A 9,930-nucleotide genomic window follows, 5' to 3' on the forward strand; every position below is an offset into this window, starting at 1 on the left:
TGCGTCCCTAACTTTGGCAATGCACGGGTCATAGGTTTCGGAACCGTTTATAATATGGGTTGCACACATTTACTATAGAAGGTTGTCCTCACAATGTATCTCTCGTATTAAGCATGTAACCATGGCATTGTTACTTAAGGCATTGTTTAAAGTTATGAAAATTATTCTATCGAATAAGGATTTTTAGGAGGCTATCTACCGTGTGACCTCCCTCGATTCTCCTAAAGGCTATGATTCTTTTGCATAAATTCCATGAGTCTTCTATGTTGTGAACTATGACACTCATGAAATCCATCTTACTATTTTCCGACCATATGTCTGAGGTTAAAGCTACACTAAACCTAGCCCGACACAAATATGTCTTCATTTTTTTTAGTTTCTTCTCGAAAAAATTTCATCATTGTATGTTCGTAATTGAGTCTTCGTAATCATTTGAATACCAAGGACTAAATAATATATGAATATAAGAAATCCCTCGGATTATAGATGACTAAATGAGTGGTCTGTAGTAACAATGTAATGAACAAGTTGTTTCTAAATTCGGTGGTGGTGACGGTGAGTGTTTCTTCTCCTCCTCTTCATCAATTTGATTTCCAGTCGGCAATGGGTTCGCGTTTCGTGAAGAAGTCCCAAGGCACACGGGGCACTCAGTGAGCCTCCGTCAGGGTCTCCAGCCGACAATGAGCACATGTTTCGAGAAACGATTCATTGGGTACGTGGCACTCAGTGGGCATCCATTTGAGTACTCAGCGCCATCCAGACCGATACGGTCCTTGTAGGTACCACCGACAACAGTTCGTTATGGTTTGGGTACTCTGCAGCACTCAGAGTACACACATATACTACTTACAGTAGAGCGACTCGGGATAAATCCCAAAAGCCTCTGCTCGTTAATGCTTTAGGTTGAAGTCTCGGGATGTGACTCCCGGTACTTCTACCCTCGATTCGAATCCGAGAGTTTATCACTGCTCTCTTGTCTCCCCCGTTCTAACGGGTCAACGCAGAACTTAAGGGATGATTATATCACGTAGCAGAGGCTGGGTTTCACAAGTCTATGTTTGAACTTATCGGGCGAACTCGAGCTAAGTTTTCAAGAAAAAGCGGCCAAAGCCTTAATTTTTGAGATTATTAGTTTTTAAGGTTTTTCCTACTCTTGTTTAGTAACATGTAAAAATGCACGTAAACAGAGCTATTCCCTTGGTATATAGTTGACTTAGGTCTCCACATTTACCCGAAATAGTTCGTCGGAAAACTTGTTGACTTACTGAGTTTCTTTGCTTTACACGCTTCTCGAGACCCTTAGCACGTCCTGAAGCATCGAGAGAACTAGAATCCGTAGATGAAACTTCGTTAGTTATTCGATTCAGAAATTTTGAAGAGTTTAAGGTTCGTTGTCGAGATCCGTTGCGAGTCGGTTCAGGGTTCGAGAGTTTAATTTACTTATTTCTCGGTCTTTTGAAAAGTAAACTTGTTTAAGACTCGTACGTGTTCGTACCGAAGAAATAGTACGAAATAAAATCCAATAATTATTTTAACGAGTCTTAAATAAATTATCAAAACTCATACAAACCGAGAATTCTAAATTAATAAACCGAAATTAAATATATGAACATCTTTTAATTAAATAATGAATTAATGACATTTTTGGCCCCTCGTCTTTGACCTCTTTAACACATTGGTCCCTGATTAAAAAAACTTGCAATCTTGGCCCATTATGATAGTCATTTTTTCACTTTCAGTCCTTCTGTTAGCATTGTTGTTAAAATTGACTGAAAATTCTCACGTGTAAAACAAAGAAAAGGAAATTATCAGAATACCCTTACCTATTCTACTTCCTAATTATTGTTAATAGATAAATAAATAAATAAATCTTCTCAATCCCCCCACTACAACACCACCACCACCATTAAAATAAATCTTCAGGACCTGGTTCGCCTGGTACGCGTCCAACGCTCGTCGATTCTCCCGAGCGACTCCTCCGCGGCCCGGCCTCACTTCCCGCCCTCTCAGAGCCGCCGATTCTGACTGGACTCTCCTCTTGCCCGACGAGACTCTGCTCAGAATCCTCTCCTGGCTTCCGAGCTCTCAGAGAACCGCGAACTCGCTAAATTATTTTTCCAAACAAAACTGAAACTGAGAGAAAAGCAAAGAGGCAGAGAAAGTTTATCAATGGTGTTTTTGTCCCTTCTTCTTCTTTGTCTTCTTCCATAGTTTTCTCTCTCTATACTTACATATCGCTTTCCATGTCCATGAATTCACCTTTCAGAGCTCCGTCGAACCCGACTTCGAGCTCTCCGCCGAGCAAGGAGACGAAAATGGCCTCCGCCGAGCAATTGGTGCTTGATCTCTCCAATCACGATCTCCGAGAGAACGCTCTGCTCGAACTCTCCAAGGTTACGTTTGCTCTTCGTCTCTTAGATATTATTGCTTCTCCGATTTCGCTCAAGTCTGGTTAATTTCATTTTTTTTTCTCGCCCCTTCCTGTAGTGTGTGTTTTTAAATTAGGGTTCCAATCGTAACCAGCGAACTTGAAAAAAAATCCCCTAATTTAGGAATGGCAGTTTTGTCGATTGGGCGAAAGGTATTACATTTAGTGTCGACAAGGCTTTTGAAAGAATGCAAGTCCCTGAATCTCGCCATGCTCTTGCACCAACAAACCCTAGTTCGTGGCTTGGGTAAAAAATTCGTCCCCGAACTCGTCGGAGCGTATATCGGCTGCAGAAATGGCCGATCGCGTGCTCTGACTCTGCTCGAGGCTCTCGAGCCTTCACGCGTGTCTGTGTTCTAGTGGAACGAGCTGATTCGAGTCTCGATTCGATCCGGGTCGTTGATCGATGTTCTCGGGCTTTATAGCCGAATGAAGAGGCTCGGTTGGATTCCTGACGAGCACTTGTTCCCCTTCGTCCTCAAAGCCTGCGGTGGAGCGCTTTGATCACACGCTGGCAGAGTAACCCTCGTGAGCCGCATATACCACGTCAAGGCCGAGGAGCTGGAGCGGCTCAAAACCCTCGCGGGCCGCACCAAGCTCGAGTCCTTCTGCGCCTTCCTCTGGAAGCTCGTGGCCGCGGCGGAGGATTGCGCCGAAAAGATCTGTCGAATGGGGATCGTGGTGGACGGATTTACTGCCAGGGTGGCCAGGACAAGGCCGTAGCGTTCGTGGTTTCGTCGGGGTACTCTGAAAATTCTTCTGTTAGCAGCGAGAGATTTTTTTTTTTAACTATTATTTTTTATTTATTTATTATTTTATTAATTTTAATTGTAATATGATTTGTTTTTTTAATTTATTATTAAATTACGATTTTGTCCTCATTTAAAAGGCACGTGATACGCACATGATCCATTTTCCATCTGTTTTGACGATTTTTTTAACAGAAGGACTGAAAGTGAAAAAATAACTATCATAATGGGCCAAGATTGCAAGTTTTTTTAATCAGGGACCAATGTGTTAAAGAGGTCAAAGACGAGGGGCCAAAAATGTCATTAATTCTTAAATAATTAACAATTATTTAAAATAAATCCAAATCATTAGATCTACGATCTAACTCAAAGTCTAAATACTATAAAGCAATTAACACGACTCACGAGTGAGATCGAGATCCACTCTGGTCTGAATTCTATAACTTCCGGCTTCAATGCGTTCGGCTCCGCCGACTCTCGCTCATCCCGACTCGATCTGTAAATAAGTTGCGAAATTTCAAAGACGAGCATCGAGTCAATTCCACAATCCAAATTCAGACTCGAATCTTAACGTCCCGTTTCACGGTCTCACTTCGAGATTCGAAAAATTCCCAACACTTAGACCAAAAGACGAACCATAACTCAACAACTAACGATTTCCAATCAAAACCGAAACAAAATAATCAAACCAAACCAAATCATTTCCAAACCGAAACCGAATTAACTGATTCACGAACGTCCATCTCAAATCATGTTTACCAAATTCAAGCCAATTCTCAAATCAAATAAACCATTTCCAAATCCAAAATCGAACTAACCAAACAACGAGTATCGAAACATTGCTTCCCAAATAATATCACCCAAATTCAAATCACAAATCACATTAACCAAACAATGAACTTTAACTTCCTCAAATCCTCTAACCAATTCCACGATTCTTAGATTCGATTCACTATATGACAGAGTTTCAAAGCGATTACGAGATTCATAATTAGGTTCGGCCGAAACTGAAACATAGACAATTCAATACACATCTCAGCCAACAGCCTCAACCAAAACAACCCAAATCCAAACAGCTAGACAACACAACAAAACAGCCTCGGCACACAAGCACAACCGGAATCTCGGCCAAACTAACTCAACGAGAAATCTCCCAAACAACGAATCATCACCGAATCACAAATCCAAACTCAAACTCAACAACAATTCAGAACAAAATACGCTTCAAATCCAAGCCACATAAACAATCAATTTCGGACAAAACAGAGGCACAAGACTTACAAAGAATTTTTATAATTTCTATTTCCAAATCACACTGCCAAAATCAACTTCAGGAACAAAACTCTACAACAATTCCACACCAAAAACATCTCGAATCCGAAATCCCCATATCTAAATAAAAAAACCCTAGCTCTTCAAATTCGGCCAAAATAAAAAAAAATATGAGAAATCAATCTCAAAACACGATTCCGAGAACCAAAACAACAGCACTCGAGCATAATCAACAGCAAAAACGCATTAATTTCACCAAAATCCTCACTGAAATCACAAATCCCCAATTTGAAATCTCGAACCCTAACTTCAAAAATCAATTCGAGGAAAAAAGATTCCTCACCTTGTCTCGTGATATCAATCTCTTCGGCACTCTCTCTCTCTCGTTCTCCGGCGTCTCTTCTCGGTCGGTGTCCTCGGCGGCTCGCGACGGTTGTGCGCGGGCCGCTCGGTCTCGGGAATTGATGGCGCACGAGGAAGGTGAGCGAGGAAGAAGAAGGGGAAGAGTAAAGATAAAGGAGATTGACGATGGTGGTGATGTGGTTATGGCGGCCGAGATTGTTCTCGTTGTTGTTTGTTGTTTTTTTTTTCTTCTGTTCGGTTGTCCTTGCAGGTCGCGCGCGGTGGAGAAGAAGGAGAGGAAGAAGAAACGCGAAGAGGAAGAAGAAGAAACTAGGAAGAGAAAAAAAAAAACTCGTATTTATATGAAGCAACTTCCGGAATTTATTCATTAATTCCTCCTTTTCTCTCATAAACTGAAACCGACCCCACTTTCCAAATTCCTTTCAAATTTATTTCAAATGAGTCCTGAATATTGTTACAATTATATCATTCATCACATAATTATTTAATTAAATCCCTAATAGATCGGATTTTAATTATATGATTAAACCGATAATTTTCTAGTTCGTTCTCGATTACTTTAAATATATTTAAGGTTTCTCAGAAATAATTCTCGTTCTTGAGAGCTTACTTATCAAATTAAATTTTGGAATATTTCTTCGAAAAATAATTTATTATTCGAGACGAACTCGATAAATCCTTTATTTATTCCGAGATTTCCCATTACCTTAAAATATTTTAAATTAATTCGATAAACTTATATGACCATAATTCACTCAAGAATTTAATTGTAACAAACGGAAGTTTGTTAAACTTGAATTTACAAGTCGAGTGATTCAAAAGTTTATGTTTTACAATCTCGTAGCGCTTCCTGAGGTCGTAGGAGGTCGGAGAAAGATCCTGCTCCTACAGTCCACTTCCGAGCAGTTGAACCCGTCATCCACTGTCGAGTCGACAACCGGAAAAGATAACGTCCTAGCCAACTCCTTGGCCATGAGGCCCCTCCGGGCTCGATGAGGGATCCCCGACCAATTCGTCCTCATGGATGTCGACGAATCGGTTTGCCCTTGGGGGATCACGCTCCTCAGTCAGATGTGCTCTCATTGATGCGCTCACGGCGGCCGAATGATCGTCGATCGATTGGAGCGATCTCGACGAGGGGTCTCCAACCGATCATCGAATGGTTGGGACCAGTCGAGCGTTCATGAATGACAGAATGGTCGTCGGCCAGATGGTCGAGGATGATCGAGCGAGCATCAACCAAATGGTCCCCGACCGAATGGACCGCTCGGCCTCCCGCCTCCGAGCTCTATGTCGCTCGGCCCACGAGCGCTTGATCGTCGGTCCCCAAGACCCCGATCGGGGAGTCAGGATCTGGTCGGGCTCTTTTTGACGGAAGCTTGAACACGGGTACTCTGTCATGCACGACGGAGGAAGACGTACCCGAAGGCTCGAATGGATCTTCCGCCCCAATAGAGCACGTCGTCGTTGCCATCATGCAATGGTTCCGAGCCAAAAGGCCTCACCCGGCAAGCCTTCCGCTACCACCCTGGTTCTCGGGTTTCCACAGACCGGATCACCGAACTCACCCGTCTCCGATCCGATCGTCGCTGTCATCGGAAAGAGTCTCATCAGCGTCTCGCTGATCACGACCTTCTCATGGGTTCGTGAGTCTTTGGACGTCGACGCCAAAGTTGGCCCCGGTCCGACCGCCGCCGTCTCCATCGTCGCTAGATCGCGCCCTCGGATAGCCATTTTTAGAGGCGGAGAGCTTATCGTCCCTAAACTCCATGGGCGCCATTCGTGAGCTCCCGAATCCGATAGGAGGGAAAGAAGAAGAGATGTGAGGAATTGATGGGTAATCCCTGTTAGGAATTCTTGCCTACAAGAGATAATGAATAAATCATAAATGATTACTAAATAGAATAAATGGTCTACTTTATTAGCATCATATGATTACTAGGTTGAGCTCTGACTATCATAATCAAAACAACTATCACACGTAGCCTCTGTATTAAACTGATTCACGTGCTGGGCACCTGAGTTCGGGCGGTAAGCTAAGACATGGTTGATGACTGATACACGCCTAGATAGCTGTATCTAAAGTCATATATGGCACACTAGTGAAGGTTGATCACGGCATGCGAGCATTCTACACTTGTGGCAAGTGCATGACCCGGACAAGCTTTGGTTGTGGATGTGTCGTTTAAGTACCATTATGACACACTAACCGAGGTCGCTATGATGGTCACAGTGAGACTTGATCTAAATCTTGAAGTGATCACGGACACTAGATCATTTTACCGCGCTCTTTGACTAATTCGCTAAAAGGCTACTATCATGCTAATTACAAATTCTGTCTTGTGAGTTTCGGATCATGATTCAAATGGGATGTAGTTGACAGATACGGAACCCAGCCTTCCTGAAAGAATGTCAATATTCACTCACCTAAGGGTTGATTCCAGAACCTATAGATTGCCGGCACTTCCGTAGTATGTACATTCGGAAGAATCTTTCGCTGGAGAAGCAACGGTGCTTAGGGTATATATGTATCAAGAAAGGTATAACGGAATAATTGACCTTTCTCGATACGGGTTGAACCTGGAGGATCTTGATCACGATCTGAGTAGATCAGTGGACGCTCGTCACGATGAGTGGCATATATAGTGGAGTATTTGACCAAGATTAGACGAATCGATAGAAAAAGCTAAAGGACTTTTTCGTCTTTTTCATCGGATTTGATAAGCCTATGTTCGGCGCCTACATTATGGTATTAATTACCTAATATTCTCTCCTTAATTAGTTGCTAGATTTGTAGTAACTAATTAAATAAGAGAGAGAATAATAATGGTAGAGATATTCTCTCTCCATTAAATAAGGAAATAAGATATTGTCATTTATTCTCTCTCATAATTAATTTCCTAATATCTAGGAGAATAATAATGGTAGAGATATTCTCTCCATTAAATAAGGAAATAAGATATTGTACTCATTATTCTCAAATATCTAGATTCCTTAAATATATGAGAAAATAAAGAAATAAATATCATAGATTATAATATGATGGATGAGATAAAAGGTAGGATTTGTAGTCAAGATCCAATGACTCATGTTTAACTTAAAAATTGGAAAGTATAAATGAAAATTAAATATCTCAAGGATCTTCCTAAAATGTCTCATTTCTACCACTATAAATAGGGGTACCCATCACACCTAGACCGGTCTAAGAGGAAGCAAGATATACACTTTTGCAGAGGCAAAAATTTCGCCCATCACACCTAGTGTGGACGAAATTCTCTCTCTCTCTCCCTTTCCCTCGGAATTCCGTGATTCCATTCTCATAAACACGGTACGATCTGAATCATAAATCAGAGTCATAGTGAGATTCAGAGTGTGCCCACACTGTATTCTTGTTCGTTCGGAGATTACGTTTCGGAAGACTAAGGTGTCATCAAGGCAAAACAAAAGAGATCCCAAGAGTTTCAGAGACATCCCGAAGGGCTGATCATAGAAGACGATGCTGGGAGGCTGAGATGCACGAGAAGAAGACGAGGAGCTCGAGGAGATCCCGATTCATTAAGCTTAAGGAGAAACTCGTAAGTTTTCTGATAACTCGTCTCTTTATATGGTTGCTTGACACATATGCTCTCATGGTTAAATTAATTAAACAAAACTAGATATTGTTTTAATAACCATTAAATTGATTAGCTTAAGATAGCGTAATTGATTAGTTTTCCACACAGTTATTATGATAAGGTGAATAATCAACAACCCCTAGTGTCAGAGCAATTGTTTGTGTCTGATACCAAACCGGTTGGTTCACCAACAATCCTAAATTTCATTCATATTTGTACATGGAGTGGAGAGTGTTGTTGCTCGTTTTTGGACAACGATTTAGGGGCCCTAAACGGTTCGACCCAAGGCCGGACCAAGTGATCGCGTTCGGGCTCAAGCGTGTCGGACTTGGTATCCCAAGTCATCCCTTAGCTGTTGTTGATGCTCGTCTTGTCTTAACACCTGAAAAGTAGGAAAAAGAGTGTGAACTACAAGGGGAAACAGATGGGGAGCCTCTGTTTACCTCTCCGACGCTTAACATTAGTAAGATTGAGGTGGAATATAGAGGGTTTAGGTGTTTAGAGGCCAAAGATGAGCGAAACGAGTGAGGTATGAGTTCGACAGCGTTTCAGGACTCAAAATTGGATTACCTTTGAGAGAGGGCGGACCTCTGTATTTATAGGCGACCAAGGGGTCATTGGGGCACCCCTTGGCCGAGTGAGACTTTTGAGTCGGCCATTGGCCGACTGAAGCTTTGACTCGGCCAATGGCCGATGAACTTTGGGCCGACCATTGGCCGGCTGAAGCTTTGACTCGGCCAATGGCCGAGTGAACTTTGGGTCGGCCATTGGCCGGCTGAGGCTTTGACTCGGCCATTGGCCGAGTGAACTTTGGGCCGGCCATTGGCCAGCTGAAGCTTTGACTCGGCCAATGGCCGAGTGAACTTTGGGCCGGCCATTGGCCGGCTGAGGCTTTCACTCGGCCAATGGCCGAGTGAACTTTGGACCGGCCATTGGCCGGCTGAAGCTTTGACTCGGCCAATGGCTGAGTGAACTTTGGGCCGGCCATTGGCCGGCCAAACTTGGGCCGGCCGGGAGGCTGCCGGCCAGGAGCCGACCTGACGCGCCTTGGCCGGCTGGGGCTCAGCAGGCCGGGAGGCGCTGTGCGGTCTTTGGCCGGCCGGGAGCCGGTTGGACGGTCGTCGACGGGCCGACAACATTAGCCCCCCGAGTTTCCGGTCGAGTGTGGGTCGAGTGGAAACTCAATACTTGCGCTTTCGTGCGGATATGGGACAAACACTCTCGGGTTTGCGAGCGCGCCGTAGAAGGGCTTTTAATGCATCGCGAGGGATGGCCTTCGTGCGTCGCGAGGGACATCTTTGGTGCATCACGAGGGGCGGCTTTTGTGCGTCACGAGGGACGGCTTTTGTGCGTTGCGAGGGAAGGCTTTTGTGCATCGCGAGGGACGGCTTTTGTTGTCTTTCTTTTTACGTGTCTTATGTTCTCGACATACTATCGTAATCGATTCGCACGGTTTTGTCGGTGCGCGTCTTATTTTCTCGATTTGCCGACGATGGCGTAATCG

The 9,930-nt window shown here is 43.5% G+C and overlaps 1 long non-coding RNA gene across 1 annotated transcript; it reads right to left on the minus strand.

Annotated features, from left to right (window-relative positions):
- Positions 1 to 1,575: 1,575 nt before the first annotated feature.
- On the minus strand, positions 1,576 to 5,117 carry LOC149401479 (uncharacterized). The gene is made up of 3 exons (XR_016296294.1): positions 4,793 to 5,117; positions 1,996 to 3,673; positions 1,576 to 1,962 (listed from the first exon to the last, which is right to left on the minus strand). It is a non-coding gene; the product is annotated as an uncharacterized LOC149401479 (long non-coding RNA).
- Positions 5,118 to 9,930: the final 4,813 nt, after the last annotated feature.

Source organism: Urtica dioica, chromosome 4, assembly GCF_054948205.1.
Source record: "Urtica dioica subsp. dioica isolate 48M chromosome 4, U.dioica_male_clone48M_v1_H2, whole genome shotgun sequence".
NCBI lineage: Eukaryota > Viridiplantae > Streptophyta > Magnoliopsida > Rosales > Urticaceae > Urtica > Urtica dioica.